The 6659-nt window shown below is 37.2% G+C and overlaps 1 pseudogene; it reads right to left on the bottom strand.

Annotated features, from left to right (window-relative positions):
• Positions 1-244: 244 nt before the first annotated feature.
• Positions 245-1574, bottom strand: LOC103018173 (60S ribosomal protein L4-like; annotated as a pseudogene).
• Between the last annotated feature and the right edge of the window lie 5085 nt (positions 1575-6659).

Raw genomic sequence — 6659 nt, forward strand, 5'->3', positions numbered from 1 at the left:
AAACTTGCTCACGTTCTTACTTCTTTTCATTTGAAATTATAAATCAATTACATGTTTTAAATAAATAGAATCATATTTATCTATCAGATAGTCTAAAAGGCAAAAGTCTCTTAAGTATTACAAATACTTTATTTTTTTATTATTATTATTTTTTTCATGTTTCTCACTGACTCTTTGATCAGGTCTTTATTCAAAATTAGCTGTCCAAAATGATTTGACCTTTACTGAATAAATAAATTTAGGTTTACGCAGCAGCCTTCTTTTCCTCTGTGGTGGGTTTCTTTTCTGTGGGCTTCTTTTTTAGCGGGCTTCTTTTCAGCTGCTGGTTTCTTGGTCACTGCAGCCTTTTTTTCCACCAAAGCCTTCTTTGGCTTCTTCAGCTTCTTAATGCAAACAGCCTCCTTTCCTTTCTTTCCCACCGCAGGCTTCTTGCCTGGAATCCCCTTCTCATCTGATTTGGCTTCTAGCGCTGCTGCTGCCCTAGCCATCCGGATTTTGTGGTTCTTGGCCTGGCAGAGAACGGTGTTCTGGCACATGGTCTTTGCATATGGGTTTAGCTTCAACATGAGTCTCAGGTTTTTCAGTGGATTCTTCTTCAGGACTCTGCAATGAATCTTCTCGCGTGGTGCTTGGAGGGCTCTTTGGATCTCTGGGCTTTTCAAGATTCCGCTAAGGTCTGTATTGAGCATCTTGTGCATGGGGAGGTTGTAATTACTCTTGAGGGGAGCAGCTTTACGCCAAGTGCCATACAGCTCCTCTAACTTGCGGAAAGCACTTTCAGTCCAAATGCAGAAATGTCCCACATGCCCCGCAGGAGCAAGTTTCAAAATGTTCAGTTTGCTTATATTAAGCAGAGTAATTCCAGGGATGTTTCTGAAGGCCTTGATGATACCGTTGTCCTCATTATAGATGATGCAGTGTCCCCTGCGCTGGATACGGTGACGGTTTCTCATTTTGCCTTTGCCAGCTCTCATTCACTGCGAGGCGTAGACCTTTTTGATATCATTCCAGGCCTTAAGTTTCTTCAGAAGCAAAACAGCCTCCTTGGTCTTCCTGTAGCCTTCAACTTTATCTTCAACCACCAAAGGAAGTTCAGGAACTTCCTCTATATGATGACCTTTAGACATGACCAGCGCTGGTAAAGCCGAGGCAGCCCACGCAGAGCAGATGGCATATTGCTTCTGCGTAGTATTCACTCTGCAGTGCCAACATCGACAGGTCTTGGTTGGCGCAAACATGCGGGCCCCAAGACACATATTTCCAAAAGTATCCTGGCCAGAACAGTGAGTGCCGCCACCTCGAACCCTGGGAATTCTAGCCACAGCTCTACCAGTTCCCCAAGACTCAGTACTGGTTTGATGACCTGCTAATTCACTGACAGCATAGGGCTGTCTGTTGTTTTTGCGCAAGTTGGTATGCACAAAGTTCACAATATCTGGTCAAATGGGAGCCTTGAACACAGCAGGCAAAGTGACATTTTTGCCAGATGACTCCCCCTTTTCAGAGTACACTGATATCAGTGGACGAGCACACGCCATGGCGGGGAGAGGAGAAGGCCATTCTCCCCTCAACCCGGCGGCTACCACAGGAAAAGCTACCAATACTTTAAATAACATATATAAACAGATTATTCCTAAACCTAACATGAAAGTATTAATACTAATGGTATGATTTAATTTATCACCTTTGCATTTAATTATACATCTTCCTCTGGTTAAAAAGTCATTCATCTACTAAATGAAGCAGCAGTTTTAACATTGAAGATGATCAGAGAGGTTCTATTTCAGGAGAACTGAGGTTACCACCTGGAGCAAGTCATTGTTACTAATTATGCAATTTATAACCAGAAGATTACTTACCAGTAAGAAATTTGAGACTGGGAAGAGGACCTGGGGGAAATTTAGGTTCAGGATAATCTTTTCTGAACTACAGGTGGACACATGAGTCCTAAAAACCATCTCTAAGAGTGGCTTCCAAGCCCAAACCCCTCAAGTGGAATTTCTCAACCTGCCTCTTTGAGTTCATAAAGTAAATAACCCAGCCGATAGCCATTCCTTGAGCCCTCTGCAGGCCCAGGGGTGTGCACACCAGCAGCAAGTGAGCCTTTGGGAGGACAGGCCAGGGAAGAAGACTGCACAAGCCCTGTGATTCTTGGAATTTGTGTTTCAAAGCTTGGCCTGTGTGTGTTTGAGCCAGGGGTTAAGGGAGTATCAGCAGGGATGGGTACATCCCCTTGAGCCATGGACTTTTCAGCTCATGGGAGGGTGCAGCTAGAGGGGGGCCATAGCAGGACCTTCTAAAGTGAGGGGGGCCCAACACCAGGTCCACTCTTGCCTTGATCTAGGGGCAGAACTGCACCTAAACTAGGACAAAACTTCAGGTGCTTTTCTGACTTTTTAAAGTAAAGCTGTTAAGCCAAATATAAAGATTATCCTAACAAATCAAGGGACTCAAAAGTAGAGACGAAAGCCTATACCAACAGCATTTTGCTCTCTCGAGGGCCCCATAGATTAAGATGGTGACTGGACATATTTTTGTGTTTCTATAGAACAAATCAGTTCCTCAGACAACTGCAACTCTTAACTCACTAAAACTTTATGATTAGAGCAGTCCTCAGTAGCTGTAATGCAAGAATTCCTTTACAAGAGAGGGTTAGAGGCAGATATCTAGTTGGAAGTGGGGAGACTTGAAACTGCATTTGCAGAGTGGTTTACATAAGCTGAAGAAAATGTGAAAGGAACAGGTGGGGAAAGGGCACCATTGGTACTTTGCCATGACTGTGTGTGCCAGTCTGCTCCATCCCCCAAATTCCTTTTTGGCTTTAAGCTACCATAAATAAATTAACAGCATTAAAAATATTAGGCTTGCTTCTGTGTCATTTTCTTTTTGGGCCACTGTACACAGCATATTAACACAGATCCTTTGGGGAATGCTAAGTTAAACACTCATAGGTGACAAATGAAGGAGAAATAATACAAATGAATAAAATCACAAAAATACACATACAGATTTTGAAATATGTTTCTGTTTTATGAAAATAAGTGGAACTTGTGAAAAGTGAAAGAAACCATACTTTGATAAGCCCAAAGGCTTCTCTTCTATGCACATACTTGTTCTAAAAATTCAAGATGAAACAACTTCCCTGTGTTGAATCAAAACTGCCAGGCATTAAACCTTCCCTAGGAACTAGACAAATCTTATACTTTCTCAATTCAAATCAGAAGAAAGGTATAAACTCAGCTCCTATTCTCCCGGTTAACCTGTGACTTTTACTCTATGTAGACCATAATGAATCACATGTTTAACTGGATACCTGAAATGTTGCGTAGAAGGTCATTCCTATCCAATTCACTTTTTTTAAATAGTAGGTCCTTGTTGGTTATCTATATTAATATAGCAGTGTATACAGGTCAATCCCCAATTCCCAATCTATCCCTCCTCACCAATCCATTTCACTTCTTGTTCTCAGATTCCGTATGCTAATTTGTGATTACTGATGTTCAAGGGCCTCAGCTGAACTGACTCAGCTATGAAAAACTATTCCTTGCAATCTATATAGATAACTGATTGAAGCAACTCTAAAACAGTTAAAATTTAATATATTCATAATTTTGTAAAGCCTTGTCATGGGTCTTTTTTACTGACATTAACTCTATAGAAAAAATTGTTCCCCCCAAATCCACATCTTTTAGGCTTAGAGTAAAGGATGGTCATGACTTTGAGGTGGATAGTCCCAACTCCTGGGGGATGCTTTGAGATTTGGGGGCATATCCATGCTTAATCCAGTGTGTTAATCTAATTCAATGAGTATTTATTGAGTGCCAACAATGGGTAAATCACTATGCTAATATAATGGAGAAAACAGTTACATATTTCAAAGGAACTTATGTTCAAATTAGATATGCCATATGTACCCAGTTTACAGCATGATTTATGTAATTATTCCTTTACTGTTGTCACCAAAATTGTTTCCAATCTTTTGTTGTCATTTAAGATGTCGTGAACATTCATCATTCATTCATTTTTTCACTGAATATTGATTCAGTACCTATGATATGTCAATCATTAATCTTAGTGCTGCAAGATTTCATATTACTGCAACAAATGGAACATGCACATAATACTTCAAAGTTCCTTTGTGAAATTTCTCTGTGAGAAATTTTTGTTCAGAAATTACACCAGCTTGTGATTGAATGTTATCACTAAACAGAGAATGACCAGCCTATAAAATCTCAAGCGAAAAGTTATTGAATACATGCCCATGGCAATCATATCTGCTCTAGGAGAACTTTAAAAGTACAGAACACTTTATCCTTTTGAAGTATATGCCCAATTAGAGGTAAAACCCTCCAAAAATTGAGAGTTCTAGGTCTGTTCAGATATATGAAACCCATGGTAGCTGGGAAAAGAAAAGCTGAAGCTAAAGACATTTTTGACCACAGCAAAATAGGATCATGTCCAGCAAACTTCTTTTTAAAAATTCCCTAGATTCCATATCACCTAAATTCCACATCATCACTTAATCCAGCTAAACATAAAACCCCGAAGTAAAATATGTATGGTGATAAGAGAAAGATTGCTTGCTTTTCTCCTAAATTATCAGTATAGTTGCCTTTGAGAACACAGCAAACCAAAGTTTTGTCTTCAGCATTTCAGTCACAATGTAACTTTCCTGCTTACCATGGTTGAGAAGCTCAAGGTGCCTAATTATAAAATGTTCTCTATCACTGGTCTGTTTGTTGGCCTTAAATACTGTTTTGGCGACCCCTAGTGTGAAACATGATATCAACACCTGTACGTATAGAAAATCCTTTTATGACTTTAAAACTTGCTTACAGAAAAAGGGTATCTAAAATAATTTTTCACCAAATGAGATGTGATTTTAGTTCATTTCAATTTGAACTTTGTATTTTTCTGCAATAGTAATAAAATTTAAATATAATTTCTGGATACACAAGATCTTTGACAATCAATAAGAGGGTAGTTATTTAGAGTATAATACACCCATACAGTGGAAGAGTATGCAGCTTTAAAACAAGACAAAAAACCCAAAAAGAATAAGGAAGATTTTTATATACTCATATGAGATGATCACCATGATATGTCAAACAAAACAAAAAGCAAACAAAAAAGTCAAAGTAGAGAACTATGGTAAGCATTTTGCTACCATCTAAATTTTAAAAGGGGTAAAATATCATATATATCTGTATATACTTAAATAAATATATCATATATATTTGTGTTTTCATTTAAAAAATCTCTGGAAGGATAAATAAGATATGCATGGCAATGGTTACTTACTGAGGATGGGCGTGGGAAGTGAGCACATGTTGGGAACTGCATTCCTTTGTATACATTTTTGGTTTTGAATGATGCCTTGACCATTCAAAATATTAAGTGACTTTAAAAAAATTTTAAAGCCCACAGCTTTAAAGGTAGACCAAGAAAAGATGAAAAGAGAAAAATGTTACCTCACATTTGCAGACTTAAAAAATAGACTAGACAAAATGTAATTTTCTATCTAAAAACATATATTTTTTCTTTTCCTTATACATTTTTTTATTCTATATCCTTTCCACTGGCATCTTGTCTTGCTTATTTTCCTTACTCAAATGCCAAATTGTACTATGGCATTTGATAGTTACATTGAAGCAACCTAACGGGCAGGATCCACTTGAGGTAGTATCTTGGGACTGGAAATAGTAACGGCTCTTGCCAACAAGGCCACTGGTTCCAAACCAAAAGTCTTTATTGACAAGAAGTGTAAGAAAATGTGATATTCTTTACTAGGTGATAATTTAAGACTCATAAGGAACATCTTTAAATATATATAGCAGATACCCAGGAATAAATCTAATAGATGTGAAAGATCCATATGGAGAAAATTATATAAGCTTTATTTAAAGTCAAAAAAATAGACTTACATAAATGGAAATATTTACTATGTACATAGATGAGAAAATTCAATATAGTTAATATGACAATTCTCCCCAAATAAATCTATAAATTCAATGTAACTACAATTAAATGTGAAGCAGGGTTTCTGTGTTATCTGTAAGCTGATCTTGATACATGGAAGGTTTTTTTGATGACTTTGAGAGTCATTTGGGGGACTAAGAGTACAAAATACTATTCAGAGATTTATTTAGATTTTAAAAGTTAATGTTCAATTTATTAAAGTTATAAATTGAAAAACTGCCTCTTTCCTGAAGCATTTAAGCTCAGCAAAAAATCCTAAACTATTTATTAGCTTAGTAAGTTTTCACAATCACTTTTAAGAGCCTTTTGGATAAAATTTAGTTTCACTCCAAATTTTTACTCTTAAACATTTTATACCATACCTTTTAATGTAATACTTCAATTTTCCTTTCAAGTATTGCAATTGTCTGACTTAACAAATCAAACCTTTTCATGTACTTAAATTATTTTTACAAATCTAATTAATTAAATTTACAAATATGTTTTTTAAAGTTCTCATATATTCCACATCACTGTATAAAACAGTGATGAATTGTGCCCCAGCCCCACCAAATGGTGGGGTTAAAGGCCCCAACAAACATTTAACTGCTAACCCCTAGTAACTCAGAATGTGACTGCATTTGGAGATAGGACCTTAATGTGAAATGAGGTCATATGGGTGGACTCTAATCCAATATGAC

Source organism: Balaenoptera acutorostrata, chromosome 14 (genome assembly GCF_949987535.1).
Source record: "Balaenoptera acutorostrata chromosome 14, mBalAcu1.1, whole genome shotgun sequence".
NCBI classification, from domain to species: Eukaryota; Metazoa; Chordata; class Mammalia; order Artiodactyla; family Balaenopteridae; genus Balaenoptera; species Balaenoptera acutorostrata.